We start from the raw sequence: 21379 nt of genomic DNA on the forward strand, positions 1-21379 counted from the left end.
GAAAGCCAACATTCGACGTGAAACAGCCGCCATATCATCCGAAACATTGGCCAAAGTCATGGAAAATGTCGAAAAAAGAGTGCATTTAGCTGTCAAAGCTAAAGGTGCCCATTTACGCGATCTAATTTTTAAATATTAGCTGAAACAAATCCCCTTGGACCAAAATAAATTATTTTTGAAATGAACAAAAAACATTGTTTTCTTTTGTTCTTTTTTTTTAGAAACAAATGGGTCAACTTTAAATGGCCTACCCTGTACCTACTTTTCCTCTACATATTTCCCTTCTAATAATGTCTCTTATTTCTTTTTCTTCAACATCTCTTTGATCAATATAAATTCGTTTGTAATTGAATATAGATTCGACGGCGGTTTGTTTCTCCTTTATTATTATTATTTGTATTTTAGACCTGTTAACAATTGTATCTAATAATGGAATTTCAAATCCTGAATTTTCTTCTTGTGAATGGACAGTTTCTGCTTCTACTGACATGCTGCTACCTTCATCCCCTTGGAAAATTTCTATGTGGGAAATAATTTCGTCGTTTCTTATTCTGCTCAAAAAGTCTGCTATATAATTGTTTTTCCTTTTAATGTATTCTATGGAAAAATTATATTCGCCCAAACTCACTAACCATCTTTGAAGTCTTGGACTTATATCCTTTCCGGAGTATTTTGTCATTAACCATTTCAATGGTTGATGGTCGCATTCCAAATCAAATTGCCTGCCAAAGACATAAGGCCTAAAATATTTCACGGCCCATACTATCGCTAAAAGTTCCTTTTCGATAGTAGCGTAATTTGTTTCATGATTATTTAGTGTTCTTGATGCATATGCAATGGGGTGACCATCTTGAGACAGAACTGCTCCTATTGCGAAATTACTAGCATCAATTGTAAACCTAAATTGTTTATTAAAATTAGGATATCGTAATATAAGTGAATTTGTAACTATATCCTTTAGTTTTTCAAACGCTGCAATAAATTGTGGGTTGTATATATTTTTTGTTTGTCCTTTTTTTAGATATTGCTTCATAGGATGTGCAATTTTTGCATAATCCTTAATAAACTTCCGATAAAATCCTGTCATTCCTAAGAATGATTTTATTCTTTTTGTAGTATTAGTTATCTTTAGGTTTTGTATGATTTTAGCTTTGGCTGGATTTGGTTTAATTCCTTCTAATGTTAAAATGTGGCCCAAAAATTGAGTTTCTTTCTTGAGAAATTCGCATTTGTCTACTTGTATTGCTAGCCTTAAGGCTTCAAATATTTGCTTTAAATTAGTTAAATGCTCTTCTAAAGAAATGCCAAATACTAAAATATCATCCATATATACGACGCATATTTTATTAATATGTTCTTTAAGGACTCTATTCATCAACCTTTGAAAAGTTGATGGAGCATTTTTTAATCCAAATGGCATTCGAATAAATTCGTAATGACCAAATAGTGTTGAGAAGGCGGTTTTTCTTCTGTCTTCCTCTCTAACTGAGATTTGGTGAAAACCTTTGGCTAAATCCAGGGTGGTAAAGTACTGTTATCTACCTAATTTGTCTAGGATTGAATTTAAGTTTGGAATTGGAAATTTGTCATCCACGGTAAATTCGTTTAATTTTCTGTAGTCGATGAAAATTCTATATTTCTTTTTCCCGGAATTGTCTGCTTTTTTCTCTACAATCTATAAGGGACTATTGTAGGGTGAATTGCTTTCTTTAATTATTTTCTGTTGTAGCATTTCTTCAATTTGGCATTTTATCTCTTCTTCATGGATTTGAGGATATCTATAAATTTTGGAGAATAAAGGCTTACAATTTGTTGTTATAATTTCATGCTGTACCTCATTGGTGCATGATAGTTTATTTCCTTCTTTAAAGAAAAGTTCTTAGAAGTTATTGAGCAGCCTTAAGGTTGCTTGATGTTCTTCTTTATTTAAATGGGAAAAATTGAATTTATCTTTTAGATAATTTTGTTTAGTATGCTCTAAATTTCAAACATTCTCTATGTATTGGGAATAATTAAATTCTTCGAAATAAATTTTATTATTTTTTAAAATTTCAACGTAGTTTTCCGCACAATTAATTTTTGCATGTAAAGGTTTTAAGAAATTTTGGCCAATTATACCTGAAAATCGTGTGCTTGAAAAGTTCAATAGTTTCCACTAAAGGGTGCCAAAGCATCCAAATTCTTTTGGAAATGGTGTGGTTACTACACTTTTTGTTTGATTTACCCCGTTTAAAGTTTTGTATTTTATAGCATATTTCATTGTTATTTTGGGATAATTTTCCGATAATATCCCTTCTTTTAATATGCTTGTAGTTGATGCTGTATCTATAAGGCAACTAATTTTAGTTTTTCCTATCGTTATATTCATTATGGGCAGTTTTGTTCTTGAAGCGTTATTAAAAATTTTACTTCATTGTCTTCGAGTACACCTATTTCCATTGGTTCAGGTGTAAGTGTGGTATTATTGCTATTAGTACTTCTACGCGAAAATCTGGTATTATTGCTACTATTTCCTCTGCCGTAATTTTGTGTAAAATTGTGTGAATACTGTTCACTTTGTCGTGTATTAGTATTTTGTGTGTTTTGATAATTTTGGTTATACATATTGGTATTTGGTTTAATTCGTGTAACTGAGCTGTTCCTATTTGTGTTTTGATCAGTGTGGAAATATTGCATTTTATTCATAGTAAAATTTTGTTTGCTTAACTTTTTTCTGTGTATAATGTGTGTAGTTCTAGTGTCATCTAAAGCTTTAATATTTGAGCATTTATTTATAATATCATTAAGCGAGCAATTTTCATTTAAATGTGATCTCATAGGTACATCAGTTTTTTCAATTAATAAGCTAACTAGGTCTCTATCTACCCTATCTGGCCTATAAATACAAGGCTTATCCTCGTCAAATAAATAGATTTGATTTATTTCAAATTTAACCTTTTGAAAATAAGCAAATAACTCTCTTAAATTACTTAGCTTTATATTTCTGCATTTATTAAAGATGTCGCCATATGTAGTTTTTGGTCTTCCTTGTTGTATCAGTTTGGTTTTGATTTCTTGCCATGTTGGATTGTCTCCTAGTTCCTGTATATGTCTTCCTGCATCTCCCATGATTTTTTCATTGGCTATTATTGTTGTCGCCAGGTTCATCAACTGTTGGTTGTTTTGTGGGCATAAGTTGATAATGGCTTCCACTGATTTAATAAACGCCATTATATTGTGCCCTTCGTCCAAACACCTTAGCTGTCTAAACTGCTGTAACAGCTCTTTTGTGTTTAATAATGATTGTGTCTGCATCTCGTTCTCGAATTGAAGCCTCATTTGGTTAATTGCTTCCTCTTGTTGCCTAATGATATTTGCCATTTTTTCCATTTGTTGTTGTTGATTGCTTTGTCCTTCTCTTTCGTCAAGGTTCCTGTTGGCGTCGAAGCGGCTCATGTTTTATTTTATCCGTGTATTGATTTCCACAAAAATTTTTTTTTTTAATATATTTTCTCACAACTTTGAAACACTGCGTTTGTGTTTTTAATGTCACTTATTTTTACGTTTTATTTTCATTTAATTTGATTTTATTTAAATTTCACTTTAACACTTTATTATTTTATGCACTATTTTTATACTCTGTAATTTGAGTATATAATTCTGTTTGTTAGTTTCCAAAAAAGTTCGTAACACTCGGAAGAAAACGTCGAATTGCCGAACAAATATATATGTATGCCTTTTATAAAAACTCTTTTATTTATGAAAGGTATTCCAACTTCAGTATGGAAAATACACTAAATAAATTTTAAATTAAGCTTAGAGTTCACTTTGCCTTAAGACAAAGTTCCATTGACTGCGCCAATTATGTGAAATAAGGTTGAATTAAAAAACAAGCTTAAGCTGTTACTTCTTCCATTATTCAAGTGAATCTTAAGACTGATTTTACAATAATTTCGTTCTTTAAATGAAACCTACAGTTTAGATCAAAATAAACAAATATAAACAAAATCATATACATATGTAATCTTTTAATACTTTTCCAATTACTAAATTCGGTGCATTGACATTTATGTGGCTTAAGCAGATTTCTAAGTGGACATACAAATAATTCAGTGCATTGACATTTATGTGGCTTAAGCAGTTTTTTTTAAGTGAACGTACAAATATTCCTACGTAATTGGATATTACTTTGACTTTTGCTTATAAAAGTAAAAGTAATAACGTTTCATGTATCATGCATATCAAGTACGTCATAAATGAGTATCCAACCAAGAACGATAAAAAAAAACTCTATACGATAACGGATTCCATAGTAGAACACCACGAAAGAAACCTTTTATTTCTGAAAAAACCGGAAACTTCGTTTAAATTTCGCCAAAAAACACAAAGGAAAGGAAATGGATTTTTGGAAAAAAGTTTCATTTACAGATGATTCTAAATTCATCCTATTTGGTAGTGATGAAAGGGCTAAAATTTGAAGGAAAACTAACGCCACGCCTGAACCGAAGAACGTAGTATCAATTGTGAAGCTCCGTGGCGGCAGCGCAATGGTTTGGGGAGCTATTGCGGCCTCTGGAGTTAGAAAGTTGGACTTTATTGAAGGTGAAATGGACGGCTATAAGTATAAGTCTCTATTGGAACATAATTTGAAGCCTTTGGTGGATAATTTAGGGCTCGGTTCCAGTTGGATATTTCAACAAGATAACGATCCGATGCATGCGGCGCAAATTGCTAAGGACTGGTTCCTTTATTATACTCCAAGGCAATTAAATACACCACCTCAAAGTCCAAATATGAATATTATTGAACATGTCTGGGAGATTTTGGAGCGTAGAATTAGAAAGCACCAATTTTCTAGCTCTACTATACTCTAAGAGCGCATATTGGAACGTTGGAACAGCATTACATCTGCAGCGTTGACAAATTTAGCAGAATCAATGCCACTGCATCTTCAAGCAGTTATAGATGCCAATGGGGACCCAACTAAATACTAAAACGTCTTAATAACTAGCATTTTGTAAAGTTTTTCGCACTGAACTAAGATATTTTTGTACTGTATGTAGACTTTTGTCAACACAATATTTGAGTTTTTAATCCATAAATTTGTAGTTTTATATTAATTAATGGATTTTTTAAGTTTGTTGTTATTAGAAAGAAGAGTAAAATAAAATTGTATCAACACATTTTTCTAAAAAGTTTTTGTACTCTCACATCGACGAATACAGGGGTTGTATGTAGACTTTTGTCCGCCACTGTATATATGTAACTCGTGCGCTCCGAGGTCCTAACATCGACTCGGACCACTATATTGTTGCAGCCAAAATTCGCACCCGCCTCTGTGCAGTAAAAAACGCACGCCAACAAACACAAGGAAGGTTCGACGTCGAGATGCTGCAAACACCACAGACAGCCGAACGATTTTCTACTCGGCTTGCACTCCTGCTCTCTGAGAGCACTTATCAACAACTCGGTATAAGGGAACTGTGGGACGGCATCTCAAACTCCTTACGTACAGCTGCAAACGAAACCTTTATTTTTCGAAAAGTGGCTGCCTACCTCGCAACGTTACGATCGACCACAACACGTGCGGGATGGGATAGATACCGAGAGTTGAAAAGGGAAGCGAGACGCATTTGCAGACAGAAAAAGAAAGAGACCGAAATGCGTGAGTATGAAGAGCTTGATAAGCTGGCGGACAAGGGTAATGCTCGTAAATTCTATGAAAAAATCCGGAGCATACTCCTGTCGAACCCCCCAAGGTGATCTAGCAACTGATGCCCAAATCATACTGAAATTATGGAGGGAACATTTCTCCAGCCTGCTGAATGGCAATGAACGTACAACACCAGGAGAAGGCGAACTCGATACCCCATTGGACGACGATGGAGCAGACGTTCCATTGCCCGACCATGAAGAAGTTCGAATAGCAATTACCCGCTTGAAGAACAACAAAGCGGCGGGGGCCGATGGATTGCCGGCCGAGCTATTCAAACACGGCGACGAAGAACTGATAAGGAACATGCATCAGCTTCCTTCCAAAATATGGTCGGACGAAAGCATGCCCAACGACTGGAATTTAAGTGTGCTATGCCCAATCCATAAAAAAGGACACAATCCACAATCTGCGCCAACTACCGTGGGATAAGCCTCCTCACCATCGCGTACAAGGTTCTATCGAGCGTATTGTGTGAAAGATTAAAGCCCACCGTCAACAAACTGATTGGACCTTATCAGTGTAGCTTTAGACCTGGAAAATCAACAACCGACCAGATATTCACCATGCGCCAAATTTTGGAAAAGACCCGTGAATGGAGAATCGACACGCACCACCTATTCGTCGATTTCAAAGCTGCTTTCGACAGCATGAAAAGGAGCTGCCTTTATGCCGCGATGTCTGAATTTGGTATCCCCGCAAAACTAATACGGCTGTGTAAACTGACGTTGAGCAGCACCAAATTCTCTGTCAGGATCGGGAAGGACTTCTCCGAGCCGTTCGATACCAAACGAGGTTTCAGACAAGGCGACTCTCTATCGTACGACTTCTTCAATCTGCTGCTGGAGAAAATTATTAGAGCTGCAGAACTTAATCGAGCAGGTACAATCTTTTATAAGAGTGTTCAGCTGCTGGCGTATGCCGATGATATTGATATCAACGCAAGGATTACTCTTGCCAACAGGTGCTACTTCGGACTGAGTAGGCAATTGAAAAATAAAGTCCTTTCTCGATGAACAAAAGCTAAACTCTATAAGTCGCTCATAATTTCCGTCCTGCTATATGGTGCAACCGACGAGTCGACGTTACGAGTTTTCGAGAGAAAGGTTCTGCGAAATATTTATGGTCCTTTGCGCATTGGCCACGGCGAATATCGCATCGATTCGATTCGAGATATACGACGACATTGACATAGTTCAGCGAATTAAAAGACAGCGGCTACGCTGGCTAGGTCATGTTGTCCGGATGGATGAAAACACTCCAGCTCTGAAAGTATTCGACGCAGTACCCGCCGGGGGAACAGAGAAAGAGGAAGACCTCCACTCCGTTGGAGGGACCAAGTGGGGAAGGATCTGACTTCGCTTGGAATATCCAATTGGCGCCACGTAGCGAAGAGAAGAAACGACTGGCGCGCTGTTGTTGACTCGGCTATAATCGCGTAAGCGGTGTCTACGCCAGTAAAAAAGAAGAATACAACCTAGTAGAAGTCTTATAACTTACCAGTTTGGACAGTACCAAAAAAGGGTATAAATGAAAATGGAAAACCCAAGAAAAGATTAGTGATAGATTTTCAAAAATTAACCCATCTTTACCCATCGTTGCGCAAGCGCAACATTCCGAATTTGTTTTTTTTTTTTTATTTCTAAAATAAGGAAATAAATCTATGAAATGTAAGCCAGTCTCAAAAAGAAGAACTAACAGATAGACAACAATTTTTTTTATGGCTTTTCAAATACAAATGCATTTTATTTTTATCATTCAAAAACTGCTAATTGAGTCATCTCGGGATCGATATCTTCATCCAATCATAAACAAGTAAGGAAGGGCTAAGTTCGGGTGTCACCGAACATTTTATACTCTCGCATGATAAAGTGATAATCGAGATTTCATTATCCGTCATTTACATATTTTTTTAAACGTGATACCTCAGCTCAAATACCGTATTTGTGTAAAGTTTTATTCCGCTATCATCATTGGTTCCTAGTGTATATATTATACAGAGAAGACATCAGATGGAATTAAAAATAGCGTTATATTGGAAGAAGGCGTGGTTGTGAACCGATTGCACCCATATTTCGTACATATCATCAGGGTGTTAAGAAAATATTATATACCGAATTTCATTGAAATCGGTAGAGCATTTCCTGAGATATGGTTTTTGGTCCATAAGTGGGCGACGCCACGCCCATTTTCAATTTTTAAAAAAAGCCTGGGTGCAGCTTCCTTCTGCCAATTCTTCCGTAAAATTTAGTGTTTCTGACATTTTTTGTTAGTCGGTTAACGCACTTTTAGTGATTTTCAACATAACCTTTGTATGGGAGGTTGGCGTGGTTATTATCCGATTTCTTCCATTTTTGAACTGTGTATGGAAATGCCTGAAGGAAACAACTCTATAGAGTTTGTTTGACATAGCTATAGCAGTTTCCGAGATATGTACAAAAAACTTAGTAGGGGGCGGGGCCACGCCCACTTTCCCAACAAAATTACGTCCAAATATGCCCCTCCTTAATGCGATCCTTTGTGCCAAATTTCACTTTAATATCTTTATTTATGGCTTAGTTATGACACTTTATAGGATTTCGGTTTCCGCCATTTTGTGGGCGTGGCAGTGGGCCGTTTTTGCCCATCTTCGAACTTAACCTTCTTATGGAGCCAAGAAATACGTGTACCAAGTTTCATCATGATATCTCAATTTTTACTCAAGTTACAGCTTGCACGGACAGACGGACGGACAGACGGACGGACGGACGGACAGACAGACATCCGGATTTCAACTCTACTCGTCACCCTGATCACTTTGGTATATATAACCCTATATCTGACTCTTTTAGTTTTAGGACTTACAAACAACCGTTATGTGAACAAAACTATAATACTCTCTTTAGCAACTTTGTTGCGAGAGTATAAAAATATTAATTTAAATAAACCTTTACTTTTTACACTGTACAAAGCTTTAACAATATCTTCTTTGTGATATAAACCCTTTTGGTGGACAAAACTACCTACACGTGTTGTTTATCTTACATTTCTAGGAAACGTTGCGTTTACGCAACCTTGGGAATAACAATAGTCTGTTGTTATTGTTACTCAGCATGCCATTCGTGTTAGAAATGTATTGTCAATAATGGGTTCTCGCTATTCAAGGAGTAGTTCTGTTTTGTTTTTATTATTCAGTTGGTTCTAGAACGTTGAGCTAATAACATAGATAACTTGATACGAGACTCTTTGGTTCGAGAGAGAGCTGTCAAAACTATGCTAATAGTATCACATAGTAATTTCTAAAAAACGTTAAGTGAGTGTATACAAATCAGTAAATATTAAGGCGAAATATTATGGCTTGGCAGCGATTACTATCTTCTCAAGAAATTCTGAGTACCTTAGAAGAGGAAGAGGATTTACAAGATGCCACTCAAATCGATGCCGTGTACATCCCCCCGACGGTTGACAATCTTACAGACGAGGAAGGCCTAGATGATGACGCGCTAGGTGATTTTGACAATATTGTGTCCACTGATATCGCTGGAACATATGAAATACACACCGATTTACCCTTAGAGCCTGAAAACACGCAAGGTGAGCTCGGTCCTTCAACATCGAAGAAGCCAAGACTGTCAAAGAAGTCCCCAAAATGTGTTCCAGACTGGAAAAAGAACATCCGACCTATATGAATTGTCCTACAAGTGATGAAACAGTAATGACACAAAATATTGAAGAACGTGTAGGTGGAAAAACACCTTTTGTAGTATTTTCACTATTTTTTAGTGATGAAATTTGGGAACAGATTGTATGTTTCTCGGAAAAATATGCTCGTGACCATAACCGTCATTTATTTATCCTCACGGTAGCAGAACTCAAAAGATTTTTTGGTATATTATTATTGTCTGGCTATCATTCTTTACCAGCAACGAAATTGTACTGGTCAAAAGATGAAGACAAAAATGTATCAATTGTAAGAAATTGTATGAGTCGGAACAAATTTTACTCTATAAAGGAAAACATTCATCTATGTGATAATGCGGATCTGGATAAAAATGATAAATTCGCTAAATTGCGTCCTATTTTCGATGTAATGAATCAAAAGAATATGCAGTTTGGGATATTCTCACACAACTTGTCAATTGACGAAGAAATGGTGTCGTATTTTGGACGTCATAGTTGCAAGATGTTCATCAAAGGAAAGCCTGTAAGATTTGGTTTCAAGATATGGTGCTTGTGTAGTTCAAATGGTTATCTGTATCGGTTTATTCCATATGGCGGAAAGGATAGTAACGACAATAGAAATGATTTAGGTCTAGGAGAAAAAACTGTTCTGGACCTATTGTCTGTCATTGAAGATCCTCGCAAACATCGCATTTTTTTGATAATTTCTTTTCTTCGCACAAATTATTTTGCATTCTGAAAGAGAAAGGCTATTTTGCCACTGGTACTATTCGAGAAAATAGAACAATGAATAAAACCATGATAAATACGAAAACTCTTCAGAAAAAAGAGAGAGGATCATTTGATTTCAGCTTCGAACAAAAACATGAAGTATTATTAGTTCGATGGAATGACAATTCTGTGGTGACTGTGGCTACTAACAACGCAAAAATCGAACCATTGGTTACGGCAAAACGTTATGATAGAAAAATAAAAAAAATGGTGAATGTGCCACAGCCCCAGGTTATAGCAGATTATAATAAAAATATTGGAGGTGTCGATCTGCATGATAATGGAATTGCCAATTATAGGATTCGAGTAAGAGGGAAAAAGTGGTGGTGGCCACTGTTCATCAATTTGATAGATAGTGTTTTAGTAAACTCGTGGAAGATTTACAATCTGGCAAATGAGCGATCTATGACTCAATTAGAATTTAAATCTTACGTTGCTGTTAGTTTGATGAAAACCGAAGAAGCCCAACTTACAGATAATTCTCACTTTTTGGGTAATTCAAATAGAAATTTAGGAAGACCATCCAAAAACGCATTACCTTCCAATATTCGCTTCGATAATATTGGTCATGTCATAGAAGAGCACTAAAATAAACGTCGAAGAAGATGCAGACAGTGTAAAAGTACAACAATTTATATGTGTAAAAAATGTCAAATACATCTTCATGCTGATTTAAAATATTTCACTCACGCTAATCGCTATAGTATTAGCGTAAGTGAAATATTTTAAATGTATTTTTATGACTTGCTTGTATAATATAAGTTCAGTAATCCCAACGTTGCGTAGGTGCAACATTTCACGGAATGAAAAATAATTAACCAATATTTTTTTTTTTAATAATTTTCTCTTTTTTTATGTATTTTTAAACGTAAGAAACAATAAAACCATAAAATATGCATTTATTTTTACCCTTGGGAAATAATTGGTTAAATTCAAAAACTATAACAGATATATATCCTATTCCGGATATAATCATGACAATAATGTCGTTCGGATTAAGAAATGCACCCTCAATATTTCAAAGATGTGTTGGTGATATTCTACGAAAATATATAAATAAATTTGCGTTTGTATGTATCGACGACATGGTAATATATTCTTCGACACCTGAAGAACAGATTAAACACATCTAAATAATAGTAAGCGCATTACATAAAGCAAATATGAAAATCTTTGATGAAAAATCACACTTCTTTAAAAATCAAGTCGAATATTTAGGACATATAATAACACATAGTAGGATAACAGTAGATCCAAAGAAAGTAGAAACATTAGACAAGTATCCGATACCTCAAACCCTGAAAGAATTAAGGTCATTTTTAGGTATGGCGGGATATTATAGGAAATTTATAATATGATATAGCAAAATAACAAAACCACTGTTTAGGCCAGTGCCAAATTTCTTTTTATCAACCCTAGTGAGTATATAACAAACTATTGCCAGTTGGATGTTAATAACTTTCACTCAACTGGCAATAGTTTCGTTAAAAACTCCCGCTAGATTTCACTCAATGGCTTAGCAAGCGATTCTGCTAGACACCTTTTTTCACTTTTTCTGAAGACCTGAGAGAATCAAGACGACGTCCACCGGCCATCATAACCATCATCACCATTATCACAAACGAGGTAATATATAACAACTTAATATTCAATAAAGAACCAAACGTTGTCTTATATATTATATTAAACACAAAACTTGGTGGTTTTCTTTCATTAACATATTTCCTTTCTTGTTTCCTATTCTCAATCAGCGACGCATCGTCCTCGAGTGACTCGTCGAGAGCTCGAGAATAATCATTGGTCCTTCCAGCCGGATTTTAAACAATCATCTTTTTCACATAAGTTTTTGGCACTGCACACCAACTAACAAGGCAAACACCGCACACCGGGATACTTTTCCACAAACACAAACGAGGCGCTGCACACCAACGGACAATTAACACCGCACACCGGGATTCTTGTTCCACCAAACACATTTCAAGGCGCTGCACACTAACTGGTAAATTAACACCGCACACCGGGATTCTTTTTTAACATAAATACATTTTGGCGCTGCACACCAACTGAGGCAAATCAAAGGTACGTGATTGTTTTTTAATAGCACTTTGATATAAATCGTTTTATAAAAAAAAGAAACAAAGTTGTTTTTTAATCGCACTTTTTCAATATTTGTGACATTTATAACTCTTTTATATAGGAAAAGAAACAAAGTGACTGGTGTTTTAGTGTTTTAGTGAAATAATTGCAAAAACAAAAAAATCCGTAAGTGCACTGTTACGTTTACCGGATTTTGTGCGGTAATACTTTTTTCATATATTTTTTCATAACTAATCTCTTACGGCACTGATTTTTGATTTTCCTCAAATTATTCACGAAATTTCTGTTTTGTTTTTTTTTTGGAAATATAAGTGTATGTAATTTTTTCACTGACACACTTCACTTTTTTCACTCTGAAACACTTTCTTTTTACAAACTGATTTTCGTTGGCGTAGCTGTATCCTGGGTGGCGAGCCATATAAAGTGTTGAATATACAAGTTAATGGTTGCCACCAGATGATTAACAACACGCTGGTTTGAATGGCGAAGTTGAACTCAAATTTCTTTATTAAACACATTTCTTTTATACAAAATTTGCTTATTTACTATAAACTTACATATGTACGAGTTCTTACTTATTAGTACTTATTTCTATATACTCTATAATGATAAGTAAGCAATAATTATAGCGAAACAACAAACCTCAGTTTGGTCAAGAAACGGCTTACATTACGGCGGCACGACTTCCGCTCTGGTTTAGTGCCGACGAAGTGTGCTGTTGTTGTAATTTTTGGAAATTAACTTTATTGAGCAATGATATTGAATATTAACAGAATATTGCTGAATTGAGTAATATCAGTACATTTTGCTGGCTACGACAACTTTGTTGTTGTAAATTTTGTTAGCTATGCTAGCTGTGATAACTCCCTCCTTCTTAAGCATCAGCGTCTCGCTGATTAAGAATTATTGGCTACTGAAAGCTGTGGGTAATCTATTATTGGTGGGATAAGAAATGAATTTCTGGTTTTTGGTTTAAGTATGATATATATCGTAAAACTAATGATAGTGTTACTGCAGCAAGAATTGCTAAGAGGCTTGAGCTAATTGAAATAATGTTTTTTGATGTTATTCGTTCTAGTTTATTTACATTATTTAAATGTAGTTTATGTAAATAGTTTAAGTCTAATTTAATTTCATTTTCCGTTAGGTTATTCTGAAGTATTGCGGGTAAGATTTGGTAGGAACTTATTTGCCAGTTAGTGTAATTAACGTGATTCAAAGTTATAGTTTCGTAAAAGAAGTTTATGAGAAAAGTACCATTCAGTTTAAAAGATGTATTATTATAGGTAATATTTCCAATAAAATTTGAAAGAAATATTGTTCCTTCACTAATTAATTCAATTATAGTTTGGTTTACATATTGGTAATCGCAAAGCGCTTTTTCTCCGCTAAGAATCTGTGAAATGCAATGGGTTTTGTTTAGTTTTTTAAGTTGGTTTCTCTTGCATATAGTAGTATCATCTACTTCAATGCAATTTCCAAGTATGCCATATTTGTCGTTTTGGGATATGAAAAGATTGGTGAATTCTAAGTATACTCGTTTAAGGTGTTTTACAGTCGAACGTATGATAATATTATTGTAAAGGGTATCTTCGGTTTTTGGAAGTGAAATTACATATAAAAGAAGTGAGTCTTTAATAATCATAGAAGGTTCTGCATATTTGAGTGCTTGCAGTTCATTTTTAAAAGGTAATGTCTCAGTTTGAGAGAGAATATTTGTGATATCTTCTTTATTTAGAATTTAAGAATGAACGATTCCTTGTTTTGCTAATTAGGTTGCCATTATAATTTTTGCAATTTCGTCTTTTACGATACCTAACCTATTATATAATTAGGCTGTTCACGGTAAGGTGGTTATCGGGTTATGTGATTATTGGATTAAAAATAACCTCTATGCTCCGTGAGCACCCTATGTTGTATGGTTATTTGCTTATTTTTACACAAACAGCTGTTCATTGTTTACAATTTCAGTTCAATGAAATTCCAACTTATAAAATGCCTAAACAAAGTTTAAAAAGCAAAAAAATCGAATTTAAAATAAGTTCTGCTATTCAGGAAATGGACTTTATTGAAGGTATGTGCTTATTAAATAATCCGAATTTTAAGGGTTCAAAATATGCTTTGTATAAAATTTGCAGACATCTTGCATAATTTGCTGATTGTAAACAAAAAACAGGTGTTAATACCAGATTTTCCAATAAGAAAATCTAAATGGAAATGCCATTCGCTTAGTTTTTTTTATTTTTTGTGCTGCCATTTAGTAAAATTCCAACGACTTTCTAACACTGGAAATAAGCAAACAACCACATAATCTGTAAACAAGGGCCTAGGTTGGTCAACTTTGGTTATTTTGTCATAACGCATTTTGTTGTTGTTTACTTAATCACATAACCACATAACCCGATAACCACCTTATCGTGAACAGCCTAAATGTTTGTGCGAATAATTCTTTGTTATTCTTACTTATTTCATCCACAATCATGTTATAACTATCTAATATTTTATTATTTGTCTTGATAAGGTATTGGTTTGTGGTGTACTGTATGTTACTGTTTTCAGTCAGTTCATGTGTTGTGGAAAGTATTTGATCCCAGTCAGTGGCATCGGGATTTCCTGCTAACCATTTCCAAGCAGATCCTATCCAATTGATTGATCTCTTTTGAATAGTTGCATTTTTTGTTCGCAGTTGGCTTAATAAGCTGTCTATCTCAGAAAGTTGATATTTTAATTGTGGAAATAAAATATTTGTTTTACTAATTTCGTGGTATATAGTAAGTCTGACGTCGTTGGTAATTTTTTCGTAGTCTTCCAAGTCGATAGTGTGAATAATTTTATACGTCCCTTTTGTTATCTTTCCTAGTCCTTGTTTGGCTGTCATATTCGTAGGTGTCCACTGTTGCAGTTGTCCAGTAAGGTAAGAGTCTAAAGAGTAAATGTCAGTTAGTTTTTTAAATGTGATTTATGAATCTTTCGGTTATCTTTAGTAGTTTTTGTGACGGTATTGTCTTTAGCGACAGTTTCTTTTTTAAAAATGCGTTTCGTTTTCCCTTTAATTTGTTTGTTCTTTTAAAATATAGTATCACCAGGTTCGTAATTTTTTATTTTTGACCTATTTTTGTTGTGTTTTGTAGTGTATTTTTTTGGTTTCTGGCTATTTCATTTCGAAGGTCAGAATTAACTATTTCCTTAAAGTTTGTTAAATCTTGGTAGTTGATTCTCTGTGTTCTTCCAAAGAAAATATCAGCTGGTTTCTTTTTCGTAACTGAATGTATCGTGTTATTATATCTGTCAACGGCAAGGTTGACAATTTCTTTAATAGAGTAATCAGGATATTCCACTTGGAGACATCTGATTATTTCAATAATAGTGGAATGCACACGTTCTATCGCACCATTGACTTCGCTTTTCTGAGGCGGTGCTAGATAAATTTCAATTCCTAACCCTTCTAAATAGTTCAGAGTTATTGGGCTTATAAAGCTGCCTTCGTTATCCATGACCAAAGTCTTTGGTACAGTGAAATAGTGTAGAAGCTTTATCAATTTATCCCTGATATGTAGTACTGATTTATTTTTTATCCTGAAAAATTTTACAAATTTAGTGAATTTGTCAACGCACAAGATATATTTTTCGCTGGACATTTCTATAATGTCGATATGCAGTATTTCTGTTGGATACGAAGGTATGGGTGTTGCCTGTAACTTCGGTTTTTGTGGATGCCGGTCGTACTTATTACATCCGCCAATTTCACATGATTTAGTATATTTTTTAATACGTTTAGTCATTTGTGGAAAATAGTATTTTTCCAATATCTGGTCTTTATTTCCTTTACCATTGCGATAGGCTCTTTTGTGTTCTTGTTCTATTATTTTAAATTTGACATCTTCGTCTGCGATATCGGTAACTACTTTCTGTGTTATCCTGATACGAAATTGTGAGAAATTTTCTTGATATATTTGTTGAAGTAATGAAATGTATTTCTCTTGAATTTTAATTCCATGTTTGCGTTTAGAACGCTTTTCAAGATTTTACTTAGGTTTTCTTTATCGTAAACTTCACATTTAATGAGATGTCTGTGGAAGCTTGGATGAGGTTCTTCGTGTGTAATTTCCTCCTTTCCTTCTGTAAATATAACTTGATTTTTAAATACGTTAATTGGAGCTTCACAGTGGGGAATGAGCTTTGAGCTATCCTCTTCTGCGCTATGTTGTGAATTTTCATCTGTGGATGTTAGCGTATTAACTTCTATTGGCAGCCGTGATAACTCATCGGCGACTACGTTTGTTTTTCCTGGTTTGTAAATTAGTTTATAATTATATTCTTCTATCCTTGCTTTCCACCTTTTTAACTTGGCAATGTTATTACTGTTGCTTAGTGCAAACGTCAGTGGCTGGTGATCAGTAAGAATTTTTATTTCTTTAGCTCCATACAGGTAAGTCCTTCATTTGTCGAGGGACCATACTATGGCGAGCATTTCTTTCTCTATTGTCGAGTAATTCTCTTCGGTTTTATTGAGTGATCTAGAGATGTAAGTTATGGGTCTGTCTTGACCGATTATCCCTTGTGAAAGGACTGCTCCGATTGCAGTATTGGAAGCATCTGTCGTCAGAATAAAGGGTTTGTTGAAGTCTGGGAATACCAGAATTTCAGAAGATGTAAGCAAATATTTTATGTCATTAAATGATTTCAAGCCCTCCTCTGTTAGTGAAATTTGTATTCGTTTGGATTGACTTGCTTTTATTTGAGCATTTTCACCTCTAGTTAAATTGGTAAGTGGCTTGACAATTTTTGCAAAGTCTTTTATAAATCTCCTATAATACGATGCTAAACCCAGGAAACCTTTTAATTCCTTAAGGTTAGCAGGTGCGGGAATTTTTTAATGGCGGATATTTTGTCAGGATCTGGCAAAATACCTTCGCCGGTAACGATATGACCTAGAAAATTTACTTCTGGGGCATTTTTAAGACCGAATGGCAACCTAGTAAATTCATATTTACTATTGGCTGTAGAAAAAGCTGTCTTTTCTATGTCCTTTTCCTTCATCCTGATTTGGTGGAATCCGGATGTAAGGTCGAGTGTAGTAAAATACTTACATTCGCCTAAGCTATCGAGATTGTTGTTTATATCAGGTATTGGATAGGAATCAGGTATAGTTATTGCATTTAGTCGTTTAAAATCAACAATTACTCTATACTTTCTTTCTCCTGATGGACCTGGTTTTTTTGGAACAATCCACAATGGGGAGTTATATGGACTCTTTGAAGGCCTTATTACACCATTGTTAAGAAGTTCTTTTATTTGTTTTTCTACTTCGCCCCGTAGGTTGGTTGGGTAAGGATATGATTTTGTATATATCGGTTCTTCACTTGTTGTTTTAATTTCTGCTAATACAGTTGTGTCGATTGTCCCACTGGCGGAGACTGGTCCGAAAAGTTCCGAATATTTATTTATCATTTCCTTAACTTCATGTTCATTGGGGTTTTCTTGAATATTATTTATTTGTTTAGAGATATTTTGTTTTAGTGGCAGTACCACATCCTTATTGTGTCATTTTTCCTATTTATGATTGTTCCCAATTCTTTGAGGGTATCACCGCGAATGATGCCATCAAAGGATTTTAAATTGGGTAATGTAAAGAAATCAAAATTTTTTGTAATACCTATACTTCCGAAGAATGGTCCACGTAGTTTATGGGTTATATTTACTTGACCTGTGGCTGAGTGAACCTTAAAAGGACACTCAAGTTTCATTGAATTTTTTGAAAGTTTTTCGGAGACAAAGTTTTTATTAGCTTCCGTATCTACAAGGAACTTCGCGATATCCCCGTTCTTTAAAGTTAGTTCTAAATAGGGTAGGGTAGACAGGCGTCTGTCATAAAATTTATTTCCTCGTCCTCTGTTTGGACATTAAATAGTTTTTGGGATTTCCTAGGGATATTTGAAGAATAATTGGATGGCCTTACTATAGGCGTATTGTTCGGTCGATTCATATAGTTTATTCTTCGTGAGTGTATTGAAGGGTCCACCTCCATAGGGATTGGTGGTTTAGGATTGGTTGGTCTGGGTGGTGGCGGTGCTTGATTTTGCATGTTTTTATTATACATATATTAAATTTTTTTCGGCAGGGTTTAATACCCTTGGTACAAATATTGGTTTTGGATTCATTTGATGGTTTTGTATTTGATTAGAGCCATCCATTTTCCATTCCATTTTTTTTATATATTGAATAGTTTCTTAAGTTAATGTTTTGAATATCAAGGCAGGAAGCGTATGCTTCGGGTAGGTTGCTGGGGCGTTGAATGACTAGCATTCTAGACAATTCGCCGTTTAGGCCTCTGATAAATATATCAAGGGCTCGATTCGTATAGGTTTCCAGTAGAACATTATTTGTTTCTCTTGAATAATCATGACTCTTTATTTTGTTTATTATCAGCGATAGTTGGTGATTGACTCTTGCGTAGAATTGCTCTACGCTGAAGTGTTTTTGGGATAAGGTTCCTAGTTCGTGTTCTAGAGTCCTAAGGTCGCGTTTGTCTGCATAGTGTAGTGACAAACAATTTTTGATTGTTCCCCAATCATCATTGAATATGTTGTAAGAGATTAAGGCCGTATCTGCAGGGCCTTTAATTTTCTGCCTAATATTTGGATCGGATCTCCTTCGAATGTTGGGAGGTTCTTCACGCAGTCAGGTAATCTGCTAATTTCTATTAAGTCTGACTCAGTTAAGTGAATATGGTTATTTGAAATAGAACTTTCGTTATGGGGACTAATTCTGCTTTCTAACTGATTTATCCTACTGCTCAATATTTTTGATTGTTCTATTTGTGCATTAACAGCACCTCTTAGGTGTGTAATAGCTTCCTGAATTTGCTCCATTACTGTGATTTACAATTTCGACTAATTATTGCTTTAACAATATGATACCTTATATATATTTATTGCTATTAACAATTTTTTTAGATTTTTTATATATCGGGTATAAATTTTATTTGCTTATTAAGATTTTTTATATATCGGGTACTTATTGTAATACTTAAAATTTATTTGACCGATATTTATTGCAATGCAATATTTTTAATATATCGGGTAATTATAATTTTTATGTAAGCTTAATATTAACTTACAGGAGTATCAGCATCAACTTTGTCATCTTTGGACCGTCCACTTGGTTCTGTTTGAAGCGTTGGCCCTCTACTGGGGGGTGGATGACGTCACTCCAGGCGTTGATTTGGCGGCTTCTTGTTTAAGTTGCCCACTTTATAAGTATTTTTAATCTGATTTGTCAAACACTTAGCTTTATTGTTTAACAAATCTTAAGATATGTCACGACACTTGACGCGCTTTTTGTTTTTGCGGCGTTTTTTGCGTACACTTGTAATTTAAATTTCCGAACAAGGTTTTAAATACTGTTTTTAAGTGCCCTGGAGACGATCAAATAATTGCGTCAAACACTTTAATTGTGTTGGTGTCGTCGGCTCTCGTCGGCTACACGTACGCTACACCGACTTGTTGTCGGCTCTGTTTGATGAAAATCAAAAATTTTTGATATTTCTATTTGACGGACGATAATTTGATCGTCTCCACTCATGTTTGACAAGCATGACTCATTTGCAGTGAAGACTTCAAGCGAAGAGGACATACGTACTTGCGGAAAAGTGAAGTGAAGCGAAAAATAGTGAAGTGAAGAAGAAAAAAGTTAAGTGAAATAAGCGTAAAATTTTAAAATAAATAAAATCAAATCAAATAAATTAAAATAATAAAATAATTAAAGTAAAATCAAATAATATAAAATAAATAAACTAAAATAAAATAAAATAAAATAAATAAACTAAAATAAAATAAAATCAAATCAAATAAATTAAAATAATAAAATTTTTCAATTTTTTTTTTCATAAGAATTGCAGCACATGCCAATAAAAGATAATCATCATCCGACGATGACATGACGACCGTTCGCTACGAGATCAAAAATAAACTGATGTTTGACGTGTTAATTTGAACGTTTGCGGGCAACACACGATTGAACATCACTAACACATATGCACTGTTTGACGCAATTATTTGATCGTCTCCAGGGCACTTTAATGACTTATGTCAAACTCGACTGCACTTTCTATAAAAATTAAATTCCGTCGTTTATCCTTCTGAATAATGATATTTGTGCGTACGGATTCACTTTAATACTTTTGGTGTAGGCAACTTCAAGTTTTTTAAAGCTCTCGGGCGCCAGTTAATGGTTGCCACCAGATGATTAACAACACGCTGGTTTGAATGGCGAAGTTGAACTCAAATTTCTTTATTAAACACATTTCTTTTATACAAAATTTGCTTATTTACTATAAACTTACATATGTACGAATTCTTACTTATTAGTACTTATTTCTATATACTCTATAATGATAAGTAAGCAATAATTATAGCGAAACAGCAAACCTCAGTTTGGTCAAGAAACGGCTTACATTACGGCGGCACGTCTTCCGCTCTGGTTTAGTGCCGACGAAGTGTGCTGTTGTTGTAATTTTTGGAAATTAACTTTATTGAGCAATGATATTGCTGAATTGAGTAATATCAGTATATTTTGCTGGCTACGACAACTTTGTTGTTGTAAATTTTGTTAGCTATGCTAGCTGTGATAACTTACATACATACATACGTACAATTACATATATATTCTCGTTTTGGTTGGCAGTGGTGTGCTGCAACTCACATATATTAAATAAAGTACAATAAGCCAGATATATTGCGATATCGGCTACTATAGTTAAAATTTTTTTTTGCTAACATATATTCAATAAATCAAGTATTATTGACCATTTTTTCTTTTTTCTATTTTCTCGTTTGGTTGGCAGTGATGTGCTGCAAATAAAATTTTCAATCCTGGGGAATTATTTTCAAAGCGATTCCCGTATTCTTTAAGCCAAAGTCGGCTCAGTCTTGAGTATTACTCTATTCTTTTAAATTTAAATTTTATTTTCAATTCTTCTTGGTCACTTGTATTAACGAAACATACAAGCTTTCATGCGCTTAGTAGGCTACGTTGTCAAATACGAGTCTGAATTCAGTGCCGCATCAAAGGACATCTCAAAAAACGCTCTTGTGACGCAACAAGACGAGTTGAGAGAAATTTGGTGCAAAGCGAAAGCTGCCCATGACGACCTCAACA

The 21379-nt window shown here is 34.6% G+C and overlaps 1 protein-coding gene across 2 annotated transcripts in view; it reads left to right on the top strand.

The window, feature by feature from the left end:
• Positions 1-21379, top strand: part of LOC125779099 (glutamate receptor ionotropic, kainate 2) — a 2985835-nt gene that overhangs the window by 94259 nt on the left and 2870197 nt on the right. The window lies entirely within an intron of this gene.

The sequence above is a fragment of the Bactrocera dorsalis genome, chromosome 6 (genome assembly GCF_023373825.1).
Source record: "Bactrocera dorsalis isolate Fly_Bdor chromosome 6, ASM2337382v1, whole genome shotgun sequence".
NCBI classification, from domain to species: domain Eukaryota; kingdom Metazoa; phylum Arthropoda; class Insecta; order Diptera; family Tephritidae; genus Bactrocera; species Bactrocera dorsalis.